This window comes from Brassica napus, unplaced genomic scaffold (assembly GCF_020379485.1).
Source record: "Brassica napus cultivar Da-Ae unplaced genomic scaffold, Da-Ae ScsIHWf_708;HRSCAF=1029, whole genome shotgun sequence".
NCBI lineage: Eukaryota > Viridiplantae > Streptophyta > Magnoliopsida > Brassicales > Brassicaceae > Brassica > Brassica napus.
Window position 1 is genome coordinate 66,564 of NW_026016762.1, and position 13,437 is coordinate 80,000.

Below are 13,437 nucleotides of genomic sequence, written 5' to 3' on the forward strand. Positions count from 1 at the left end.
CCTCAGAAAGGTCCTCCTTTGGGTTATCTTGTGAATCCTCATCGCCACGCTTTTCGTTTCGTCTCAATCGGAGTTTCCGTTGAGATTTTACGACGAAAACAAGTAGGACTCTTCTTGGCTTGCTTCCACTCGCTACGTAGCGACCTGTCAGGCCGTCAGTCGCTATGTAGCGACCTGTAAGGCCTCAGAAAGGTCCTCCCTTGGGTTCTCTTGTGAATCCTCATCGCCACGCTTTTCGTTTCGTCTCAATCGGAGTTTCCGTTGAGATTTTACGACGAAAACAAGTAGGACTCTTCCTGGCTTGCTTCCACTCGCTACGTAGCGACCTGTCAGGCCGTCAGTCGCTACATAGCGACCTGTCAGACCGTCAGTCGCTGCATAGCAACCTGTAAGGCCTCAGAAAGGTCCTCCTTTGGGTTCTCTTTTGAATCCTCATCGAAATGCTTTTCGTTTCGTCTCAATCGGAGTTTCCGTTGAGATTTTACGACAAAAACAAGTAGGACTCTTCTTGGCCTGCTTCCACTCGCTACGTAGCGACCTGTCAGGCCGTCAGTCGTTACGTAGCGACCTGTAAGGCCTCTGAAAGGTCTTCCTTTGGGTTGTCTTTTGAATCCTCATTGAAATGCTTTTCGTTTCGTCTCAATCGGAGTTTCCGTTGAGATTTTACGACGAAAACAAGTAGGACGCTTCTCGGCTTGCTTCCACTCGCTACATAGCGACCTGTCAGACTGTCAGTCGCTACGTAGCGACCTGTAAGGCCTCAGAAAGGTCCTCCTTTAGGTTGTCTTTTGAATCCTCGTCGAAACGCTTTTCGTTTCGTCTCAATCGGAGTTTCCGTTGAGATTTTACGACGAAAACAAGTAGGACTCTTCTCGGCTTGCTTCCACTCGCTACATAACGACCTGTCAGGCCGTCAGTCGCTACGTAGCGACCTGTAAGGCCTCAGAAAGGTCCTCCTTTAGGTTTTCTTTTGAATCCTCATCGAAACGCATTTCGTTTCGTCTCAATCGGAGTTTCCGTTAAGATTTTACGACGAAAACAAGTAGGACGCTTCTCGGCTTGCTTCCACTCGCTACATAGCGACCTGTCAGACTGTCAGTCGCTACGTAGTGACCTGTAAGGCCTCAAAAAGCTCCTCCTTTGTGTTCTCTTTTGAATCCCGATCAAAACGCTTTTCGTTTCGTCTCAATCGAAGTTTCCATCGAGATTTTACGACAAAAACAAATAAGACTCGTCTAAACTTATTCGCTTGCTCCTACTCGCCCTTACGTCCAGCTTTGTATTCTCCTTCAAATCTCGATCGAAACGTCTCTTGTTTCTATCGGAGTTACCATTGAAACTTTACGATAAAAAAAAAACCGCAAAGACTTGTTTTCTCGCATGGATTCAGATTAATCGTATAAAAACGGCAACGGTTAACTCAACATCTTAGCCGCCTTAACTATACGATTACGTTGAACCTTTTTACAAAAATCGACGTCTTATCTAAGGAGAAGATAACAGTCAAGTTCGGAAGATAAATATCAAGTTTCAAAGGATAAACACCAATATCGGAAATGGCGAACATAAACGAGAAGAGGAAAGGGAAAGGAGCAAGCAAAACTGAGAAGAAACAAAACTGCATCTTCGAGAGAACTAAGGTATTTCCGACTTGAAATTTTTGAAATCAGACTTGGAATTTTCGTAGGAAATTACTTTGAGGCTGTCATAGAACTTTAGGGAACGTAAAACCTAGGCGGATAGTCTAGCGAACTAAGATTTAAGCAATTTTTCTTGTCTCGATATATTGTTCCATAATTGTTCATCTAGATCTTGCAACCGATCTAAACTCTCCGAAAGTCGAGAAACGATCGCCACGCATACCAAGCTCGCTTCCTAAAGGGAGAAAAAGTTAAAGACATGAACGTCATCTTAAAACCGATTCATTTCTGGCAATTTTCTCGGAACCGACATATCCCAAGTCGTCAACTTGGAAACAACCAAATCACAGTCCAAGCGTCGTCTATAAATCGTCCCGAATTATCGATCATTCCAAACATCAGAAGAAGAAACGTACACAACCCTTCAAAGTATCGGTTCAACCGTTTTCTTTCGTAAAAAAAAGGGGGGAGTAGGTACGTATACTATACTCGTATACTCCCAAACGTCAAAAACTTCTGCAAATCGTCAAGAATAGGCAAACGACAATCTTAATATTCGTCTAAACGCTAGCAGCATATCCAGACGATCATGAACATAATCTCAAAAAATATACATCATTTCTTGTCGCAATCATGCGTACAGAAAACTTGTACCAATATCAAACTGAAACTCGACGATTAGCCAAAGTATTGAAGCCTTTTCCGGCTTCAGAAAGCTAGTTTCGTTTTAAAATTTTTTTACGAGAAATCTTCAATCACCAAACATTTCTTTCAGTTTCCGTTGTACCAAGTAAGTCACGGAAAAGCATCGAAAACATTTGCGACGAAGAAAACTCGAGAATAGATGTAGCATCGTGCACGTTAAAAGGAGCACTTTCCTCCCGATGGTTAGCTAGATCCACCTCTGGATGACCAATTCATTCAAGAAACGAATGTGTCATGAGAATCCTCTCAAAAAACCTATGAAAAACGTTCTGCGACTAGATCGTATTGAAATAAACTTCGGTAATCCTCCATGAGTAACTCCAAGCAATTTTTACCTAAGATCAAAATCACAGAAGGAACGTTTCTTGTAAAACCCGCAGAAACAACGCTACTTTGACATATGTATACATATCAATGATTTACAACCTTCGTAAAACCGGTTATATGATATGATAAATTATCGTATAGCCCACAGTCAGAAATGATATGATAAATTTTCCGTAACGAAACTAAGTCCTAACAACCAAACGGTTAACGGAAAATCTAACTTTTCGAAAATTGACCAAGTTCAATACGCTCCTTCAAGCCCGCAACGTTTTAACCGTAATACGCGGCATGTAAGGAAAAATTCATAACAAAGCTCCTAGAGCTATACGAAACATCCTAAAGAATCCACGAAATAGATCTCGGAAGGCCAACACTTCACAAAACACTATGAAGGAAAACGCCTGTTCCCATGGACAAATTTACATGACACCTCAGTCATAATTCCTCGATCGCAAATAAAACTATTAGCATCCAAACAGGAACAACAATTTTGGCTGCGAACATTCGTAGTCAAACCAGAATGTTTCTCAAACGCAGGGCTAAGACTAAACCCTCGCAACATCGCGAAACATCTACAAACCCGCGAACATTTCAAGCCCAAAACGCGGCATACGAAAGAATAACAAATCTTCAGCATCACGAGACGTCGCAGACACCTGAAGATTCATTCTTCGACGAAATTTCTTTCCTCGATAAAAACATTTTCTTGGAAGACCAGACAGTCATACGCACTAACATCTTCTCAAAACATATCCTTCGCGAAGACTCGAAACGGTATTTTTTACCATTAAGTTTGTTGCTGATCACAACAAACTCTCAACGTCCTAAACAGACTTAGCCATCTCGTAGAGATGACTCTCGTACATCCGACACAAGGATAATAGCGCTATAAAAGAAATCCGAAATTTTGGTTCAGCATTTCCGATCTCCGGAGAGATGCTCGATTCCAACCATACAAGTCGTATAAGCCGAGAACCTATCGCGGACTTTAAATCGGTATGGAATCAGGATGAAACTGAAACGGGATACGTAAGTCGAATTAGTCATCGCACCCTCTAAAACCAGGAGTAAACCTAGGTCTTGCCCTAAACCCAGCGCACTGGTCTCTAACATCTCTAGGCATAGTATCAAACACCCTGATACGAGATCCCAAAATTTGTCTCTTTGCCAATATTCGAGAATCTTCAGAAATCCCCAAGTTTACACACTGCGGAAAACTCTCGAAACAGATTACGGATATAGCAATTCACACAGAGTTAGATTACGAGATGACAACTCGTAGTTTTCCTTCTACATCCATACAAAATGCCATCGGCAGCAACACGCCTTATAACCGCTACATAAAAACTAGACCATAAAGGTCTCACTAGAAAACTAGTCATAAGATCCTTAACTCAAAGACGAACTACGAAAGGCTTGATCCCTTCAACATGGGTACGTAGGCAGCCGTCATAAGGCGCAGCCCCAATCTTATCGCGTTCTATTTTTAGAAGAGCGAGAAAACCATTTACCACTGACCTTTTCAACCATTAATTCCGCCTAACTCACCTTACTTGCCTAACTTGCTAGGCCACTCGCTAGAACCTCACGCTGTAAGCTCATGGTTCTAACGAGCTGGGGGGCTAACTGTTGGGGTCAAAATCGGTCACGACGGAATCAATGCCTGAAAGTCCGTAAAAGTCAGCATAACCGTTTTTACGAAAAGTAATCTTTGTAAAGATATCTTTACGAGCAGCCTTGCAGTAAAATATCGTCCAAATCTCAATCGAACCACTAAATACCGATTGTCCGAAGGAAACGTACATGTATGCAAATCGGCCGCGGACAAGCTCGAGTATGGAAATCAGACCGCGGACAAGCCAAGCTCGATCGATACGCGGCGACCAAGCATGCACACAGCTCGGTCGCTACGTAGCGACCGAGCGTCCGCCCCGCTCGGTCGCTACATAGCGACCGAGCATCCGTCTCGCTCGGTCGCTACGTAGCGACCGAACGTTCATCCCGCTCGGTCGCTACGTAGCGACCGAGCTGTGTGCATGCTTGTTTTATATTTCTGTGATCTCTTTTACTGGTTTTGTGTTTGGAAATTCAACAGGAACCATGGGAGAAGAAAGCAGTCAGAACAATGGAATGGATCAACTACTACTTGATGCTTTGACTGCACGCATGACTACTGTGATGACTACTTTGATGGATCAGAGACTAGAAAACTTCAGAACTGAGGTTTCCCATTCAGAACGTGAGAGATCTAGGAGGAGTCCAAATCAGTCTGCTTCAGAAAGCTATTATAGTCATAACAACATATCCAATGGCACCAGGAGAAGGAGACGTAATCAAGAAGCAAGGCCACAAACCAATGATCCTCTTGGTAGTTTGAAACTGAAGATTCCTGAGTTTAAAGGCACTGCTGATCCTGAAGAGTATTTAGAGTGGGAAAAGAAGATTGAACTTGTGTTCAATTGTAGAAACTACACACAAGAGTACAAAATGAAACTTGCTCCTACTGAGTTCAAAGAGTATGCGCTAAGTTGGTGGGATAACTTGGTTACAGCAAGAAGAAGGGCTGGAGATTTTCCTGTTGAAACCTGGAACCAGATGAAGGTGATTATGAGGAAGAGATTTGTACCAAGCCATTACCACAGAGAGCTGCACTTCAAGCTCAGAACACTGTCTCAGGGAAGTAAATCAGTTGAAGAATATTATAAGGAGATGGAAACCCTTATGCTGAGAGCTGATATACAAGAAGACAGAGAAGCAACAATGGCCAGATTCATGGGTGGTCTAAACCGAGACATCATGGACAGACTTGAAGTTCATCATTATGTTGAGATGGAAGAGCTTCTGCACAAGGCAATTATGTTTGAACAGCAGTTGAAAAGAAGAAGTTACAAGTCTAGCTATGGAACAAGCAAGCCACACTACCAGAAGGACGAAAAGACCAGAGAATCCAAACCATTCTCCAAGCCTAAAGGGGAGGAACAAAGTACTAAAGGAAAGGAAGTAGCCACTGCATCCAAAACCAGAGACATACAGTGCTACAAGTGTAAAGGTTATGGACACTATGCCAGTAGCTGCTCCAACAAAAGGGTAATACTCATCAGAGATAATGGGGAGATTGAATCAGAGGAAGAGGAACAATCTGAGTCTGAAGAAGAAAGAGTGGAGATGCCAGCTCGTGGAGAGTTACTTGTCGCAAGAAGAACACTGAATCTGCAAGCCAAGATTGTTGGAGATGAGCAAAGAGAGAATCTGTTTCATACTCGCTGTATGGTTCAAGGCAAGGTGTGCAGTTTGGTTATAGATGGAGGAAGCTGTACCAACGCTGCAAGTGAAACCATGGTTGAGAAACTTGGTCTGAAGATCATGAAAAGGCCAACAACTTACAAGTTACAGTGGCTTAATGATGAAGGAGAGCTGGAGGTGAAACACCAAGTCAAGATACCATTGTCTATAGGGAAGTATGAGGATGAGATATTGTGTGATGTCTTACCAATGGATGCGGGACACATACTGCTTGGAAGGCCTTGGCAATCCGATAGAAGAACTCTTCATGATGGGTTCACAAACAGATACTCGTTTGAGTACAAGGGAAAGAAGACTGTCTTAGTTCCTTTAACACCGCAAGAAGTCCATCTTGATCAGATAGCTTTGAAGAAAAATAAAGCTTCATCAGAACCAAAGACAAAACAACCTGCCAATCTGTTGCTTCAACCAAAGGGAAGTTCTTTACCTCACTTGCTATTTGTTTTTAAAGAATGCCTAAACATAACAAAGCCAGTGCAGGATCTTCCTAGCAAAATACAGATGCTTTTGCAGGAATTCAAAGATGTTTTTCCAGAAGAAGCTCCACAAGGATTACCACCTATCAGAGGAATAGAGCATCAAATCGATTTTATTCCAGGAGCTTCACTTCCAAACAAGCCAGCCTATAGAACCAACCCTGTGGAGACCAAGGAACTACAACAACAAGTCACTGAGCTTATGGAGAAAGGTCATATCCGTGAAAGCATGAGCCCATGTGCAGTTCCAGTCTTGCTTGTACCAAAGAAAGATGGTAGTTGGAGAATGTGTGTCGATTGCAGAGCCATCAACAATATCACTGTAAAGTATCGACACCCCATTCCTAGATTAGATGATATGATTGATGAATTGCATGGTTCTAGCATCTTTTCTAAGGTTGATTTGGAAAGTGGGTATCACCAGATTAGAATGAAAGAGGGTGATGAGTGGAAAACCGCTTTTAAAACAAAACAAGGGTTATATGAATGGTTAGTGATGCCATTTGGGCTGACGAATGCACCTAGTACTTTCATGAGACTAATGAACCATGTTCTTAGATCATTTATAGGTCATTTCGTTGTGGTTTACTTTGATGACATTCTGATCTACAGTAAGAACTTGGATGAACATATTGAGCATCTTAGAAAGGTTCTAGAAGTACTTAGAAAAGAATCCTTGTTTGCTAATCTAAAGAAATGTACTTTTGGAGCAGATAACCTCGTCTTTTTAGGTTTTGTTGTGAGTGCAGAAGGTATCCAGGTTGATAAGGAAAAGATTAAAGCAATCAAAGAATGGCCAAGCCCAAAGACAGTTGGTGAAGTGAGAAGCTTTCATGGTCTAGCCGGTTTCTACAGAAAATTTGTCAAAGATTTTAGTACTTTGGCTGCACCACTGACTGAAGTAATCAAGAAAAACGTGGGGTTCAAGTGGGAACAAGCACAAGAAGAAGCATTCCAAGCCTTAAAAGAGAAACTCACCAATTCACCAGTTCTTTTTCTCCCTGATTTTTCTAAAACATTTGAAATAGAATGTGATGCATCTGGTGTTGGTGTAGGTGCTGTGCTTATGCAGGAGAAGAAACCTATAGCTTTCTTTAGTGAAAAGCTTGGAGGGGCTACTCTGAACTATCCAACGTATGACAAAGAGCTCTATGCGCTTGTGAGGGCTTTGCAAACTTGGCAACACTATCTCTGGCCAAAGGAGTTCGTCATCCACACTGATCATGAGTCTCTCAAACATCTCAAAGGACAACAAAAACTGAACAAGAGACATGCTAAGAAAGGTAAGAAACCTTTCCTTATGTGATCAAGTACAAGAAAGGTAAGGAAAATATAGTTGCTGATGCACTATCTCGAAGGTATGTTCTCTTAAACACTCTTGAAACCAAACTACTTGGATTTGAACATATCAAAACTTTATATGCCACTGATTCTGATTTTAAGGAAATATATGCTTCTTGTGAGAAGTTTGGTCGTGGTAAATACTTCAAGAGTGATGGTTTTCTCTTCTTTGAAAATAGACTATGTGTGCCTAATTCCTCTTTGAGAGATTTGTTTGTCAAGGAAGCTCATGCAGGTGGACGTGGAGGACACTTTGGCGTGGCTAAAACACTGAATGTAATGCAAGAGCACTTCTATTGGCCACATATGAGGAGAGATGTAGAAAAATCTTGCGAAAGGTGTGTCACTTGCAAACAGGCTAAGTCCAAAGTCCAGAACCACGGTCTGTATACTCCTTTACCCATTCCTTTGCATCCATGGCATGACATTTCAATGGATTTTGTTGTTGGGTTACCTAGAACGAAAACTGGAAGATATTCTGTGTTTGTAGTCATTGATAGGTTCTCTAAAATGGCTCACTTTATTCCATGTCATAAGACTGATGATGCTGTGAATGTTGCTAATCTGTTCTTTAAGGAAATTGTTAAACTTCATGGAATGCCTAGGACAATTGTTTCTGATAGAGACACTAAGTTTCTTAGCTTCTTTTGGAAAACCGTGTGGTCTAAATTAGGAACTAAACTGTGTTTCTCTACTACCTGTCATCCGCAGTCTGATGGACAAACTGAAGTTGTCAATAGAACATTGTCTACCTTGTTGCGTGCATTGATTAAAAAGAACCTTAGAACTTGGGAAGAATGTTTGCCACATGTAGAATTTGCTTATAATCATGCTAAGCATTCTGCAACTAAGTTCTCTCCATTTGAAATTGTCTATGGTTTCAATCCTTTAACACCTTTGGATCTAATGCCTTTACCTTTGAGTGAAAGAGTTAGCTTGGATGGACAAAAGAAAGCTGAACTTGTTAAGCAGATACATGAGAAGGCACGGATCAATATAGAAAACAAGACCAAGTTGTATGCTAAGTATGCTAACAAAGGAATAAAGGAGATGATCTTTGAAGAAGGAGACTTAGTTTGGATACACCTGAGGAAGGACAGATTTCCTAATGAAAGAAAATCTAAACTTATGCCTAGATTGGATGGTCCTTTCAAAGTCATCAGGAAGATCAACAACAATGCCTATCAACTGGATCTCCAAGGTAAGTATAACGTTAGTTCAAGCTTCAATGTTACTGATTTAGTTCCTTATTGTGCAGAAGAAACGGATTTGAGGTCAAATCCTTCTCAAGTGGGAGAGGATGATGTGATCTTGGCTAGCAATGGAACTGAAGAGATGGATCAGCTTGAACCAGAGCTTAAGGAAGTTGGAGAAAGAACCAGGGATCTGCTTGAACCTGAAGAAACAAATGAGAAGGACCTAGAAGTACCTATTGGTCCAATGACAAGATCAAAGCAAGCAAGATTTCGACAAGCTCTTCATCAACTACTTCACACTATCCATGGCAGTCTAGAGTGTGCTTATCCAACCACTCTGGTTGTGATTCAAGCCATCTAAGACAATCATCAAGAGAGGTGTTGTGACTTGCACTCTTTTCCTTAGTTTGGTTTTGTCCCAATGGGTTTTCCAAACAAGGTTTTTAATGAGGCTTGGACACAACACTTATACATGAGCCTCTTGATGAAACTAAGCCTAAACCAGGCCCATTTCCTACTCTAATTTCGTGCATGAAGAAACCAGGAGCCTTTTCTTATTTTCAAATTTAAACTTAGTCTTTGTTTTAATTGTTTTGTGTGTTTCCAAGAAGCTGTGCATGTACAGTCTTCTTCTCTTTATATTCTGATCAAAACTCTCAATAAAATCATCAAACTCTTTTCTAATAAAAATTCTCTCTGAATCTTGTTTGATCAAGCTTGTTCTAAGTGTATTTCGGATCCTTGATCCTTACCTTGCAAGCAAACCCTTGATAGTCCAAGAGTCATTCCGCAACTCTTAGAAGTATCACTCAATCCACTGCTTATGAAATAACATCACAATCATTGGAGAACATTCAGGGACATGATCATCTCACCAAAGATCACTTCACTTTGGCTAATCGTCGAGTTTCAGTTTGATATTGGTACAAGTTTTCCGTACGCATGATTGCGATAAGAAATGATGTATAGTTTTTGAGATTATGTTCATCATCGTCTGGATATGTTTCTAGCGTTTTAGACGAATATTAAGATTGTCGTTTGCCTATTCTTGACGATTTGCAGAAGTTTTTTTGAAGTTTGGGAGTATACGAGTATAGTATACGTACCTACTCCCCTTTTTTTTTTTACGAAAGAAAACGGTTGAACCGATACTTTGAAGGGTTGTGTACGTTTCCTCTTCTGATGTTTGGAATGATCGATAATTCGGGACGATTTATAGACGACGCTTGGACTGTGATTTTGTTGTTTCCACGTTGACGACTTGGGATATGTCGGTTCCGAGAAAATTGCCAGAAACGAATCGGTTTTAAGACGACGTTCATGTCTCTAACTTTTTCTCTCTTTAGGAAGCGAGCTTGATATGCGTGGCGATCGTTTCTCGACTTTCGGAGAGTTTAGATCGGTTTGCAAGATCTGAGTTCTCTCGAAGATGCAGTTTTGTCCCTTCTCAGTTTTGCGTGCTCATTTCCGTTTCCTATTCTCGTGTATGTTCGCCATTTCCGATATTGGTGTTTATCCTTTGAAACTTGACATTTATCTTCCGAACTTGACTGTTATCTTCTCCTTAGATAAGACGTCGATTTTTGTAAAAAGGTTCAACGTAATCGTATAGTTAAGGCGGCTAAGGTGTTAAGTTAACCGTTGCTGTTTTATACAATTTATCTGAATCCATGCGAGAAAACAAGTCTTTGCGGGTTTTTTTTATATCATAAAGTCTCAATGGTAACTTCAATCGAGGCAAAACAAGAGACGTTTCGATCGAGATTCGAAAGTGAACGCAAAGATGGAGGTAGGGCGAGCAGGAACAAGCCAAGGAGTTTAAGATGAGTTTTACTTGTTTTTGTCGTACAATCCCAACGGAAACTCCGATTGAGACGAAACGAAAAGCGTTTCGATGAGGATTCAAAGGAGAACGCAAAGGAGGACCCTTTGAGGCCTGACAGGTCGCTATAGCGAGTGAGGATGTCATCTCGGTCGCTATAGCGAGTGGAAGGGAGCCAAGACGAGTCCAACTTGTTTTTGTCGTAAATTCTCGACGGAAACTACGATTGAGACGAAACGAAAAGCGTTTCGATGAGGATTCAAAAGACAACCCAAAGGAGGACCTTTCTGAGGCTTACAGGTCGCTACGTAGCGACTGACAGTCTGACAGGTCGCTACGTAGCGAGTGGAAGCAAGCCGAGAAGCGTCGTACTTGTTTTCGTCGTAAAATCTCAACGGAAACTCCGATTGAGACGAAACAAAAAGCGTTTCGACGAGGATTCAAAAGAGAACCCAAAGGAGGACCTTTCTGAGGCCTTACAGGTCGCTACGTAGCGACTGACAGTCTGACAGGTCGCAACGTAGCGAGTGGAAGCAAGCCGAGAAGAGTCCTACTTGTTTTCGTCGTAAAATCTCAACGGAAACTCCGATTGAGACGAAACGAAAAGCGTTTCGACGAGGATTCAAAAGAGAACCCAAAGGAGGACCTTTCTGAGGCCTTACAGGTCGCTACGTAGCGACTGACAATCTGACAGGTCGCTACGTAGCGAGTGGAAGCAAGCCGAGAAGAGTCCTACTTGTTTTCGTCGTAAATTCTCGACGGAAACTCCGATTGAGACGAAACGAAAAGCGTTTCGATGAGGATTCAAAAGACAACCCAAAGGAGGATCCTTCTGAGGCCTTACAGGTCGCTACGTAGCGACTGACAGTCTGACAGGTCGCTACGTAGCGAGTGGAAGCAAGCCGAGAAGCGTCCTACTTGTTTTCGTGGTAAAATCTCAACGGAAACTCCGATTGAGACGAAACAAAAAGCGTTTCGACGAGGATTCAAAAGAGAACCCAAAGGAGGACCTTTCTGAGGCCTTACAGGTCGCTACGTAGCGACTGACAGTCTGACAGGTCGCTACGTAGCGAGTGGAAGCAAGCCGAGAAGAGTCCTACTTCTTTTCGTCGTAAAATCTCAACGGAAACTCCGATTGAGACGAAACAAAAAGCGTTTCGAAGAGGATTCAAAAGAGAGCCCAAAGGAGGACCTTTCTGAGACCTTACAGGTCGCTACGTAGCAACTGACAGTCTGACAGGTCGCTACGTAGCGAGTGGAAGCAAGCCGAGAAGAGTCCTACTTGTTTTCGTCGTAAAATCTCAACGGAAACTCCGATTGAGACGAAACGAAAAGTGCTTCGACGAGGATTCAAAAGAGAACCCAAAGGAGGACCTTTATGAGGCCTTACAGGTCGCTACGTAGCGACTGACAGTCTGACAGGTCGCTACGTAGCGAGTGGAAGCAAGCCGAGAAGAGTCCTACTTGTTTTCGTCGTAAAATCTCAACGGAAACTCCGTTTGAGACAAAACGAAAAGCGTTTCGACGAGGATTCAAAAGAGAACCCAAAGGAGGACCTTTCTGAGGCCTTACAGGTCGCTACGTAGCGACTGACAGTCTGACAGGTCGCTACGTAGCGAGTGGAAGCAAGCCGAGAAGAGTCCTACTTGTTTTCGTCGTAAAATCTCAACGGAAACTCCGATTGAGACGAAACGAAAAGCGTTTCGTCGAGGATTCAAAAGAGAACCCAAAGGAGGACCTTTGTAAGGCCTTACAGGTCGCTATGTAGCGACTGACAGTCTGACAGGTCGCTACGTAGCGAGTGGAAGCAAGCCGAGAAGAGTCTTACTTATTTTCGTCGTAAAATCTCAACGGAAACTCCGATTGAGACGAAACGAAAAGCGTTTCGACGAGGATTCAAAAGAGAACCCAAAGGAGGACCTTTCTGAGGCCTTACAGGTCGCTATGTAGCGACTGACAGTCTGACAGGTCGCTATGTAGCGAGTGGAAGCAAGCCGAGAAGAGTCCTACTTGTTTTCGTCGTAAAATCTCAACGGAAACTCCGATTGAGACGAAACGAAAAGTGTTTCGACGAGGATTCAAAAGAGAACCCAAAGGAGGACCTTTCTGAGGCCTTACAGGTCACTATGTAGCGCGTGGAGAGTTGGCTTGATAAGATTTATCGTTTCCCTTCTTGTTTACAGGGAGAAATCGCGAGCTTGTTTTAGTGCTCTTCCTGTGGCGGAAGGTCGCGACTAAGTTTTCGATTTTGTTGAAAACTACGGCGTTTGCGTAAGCGTTGGCCATAGGAGCAGTCAGTGCTGTGAGTTTGTCTTTCATATATCCAAACATTGTTTTGATCAAGCGTTTTGTGGCCATGAGTAAGAGTAATCCGTAACCCCCCCTCCTTCTAGCGCCAAACTGTGGGAACCGAAATTTGCACTGTCGATTTCCGTTTAAATAAGGAAACTAGGAAAACCCTAATTTCCCAGAGGTCCCGGATCTCTGCGAGAGCCAACGACAAGTGATCGAATATATGCGGAAATCATGAAAAGATAACAAACGAGTTTAGAGAAAACAGTAGATCTTATTTCGAGTCCGCGTAAGAGCGTTGCGATCATTACAAGGGATCATAAAAGCTTTCGCCG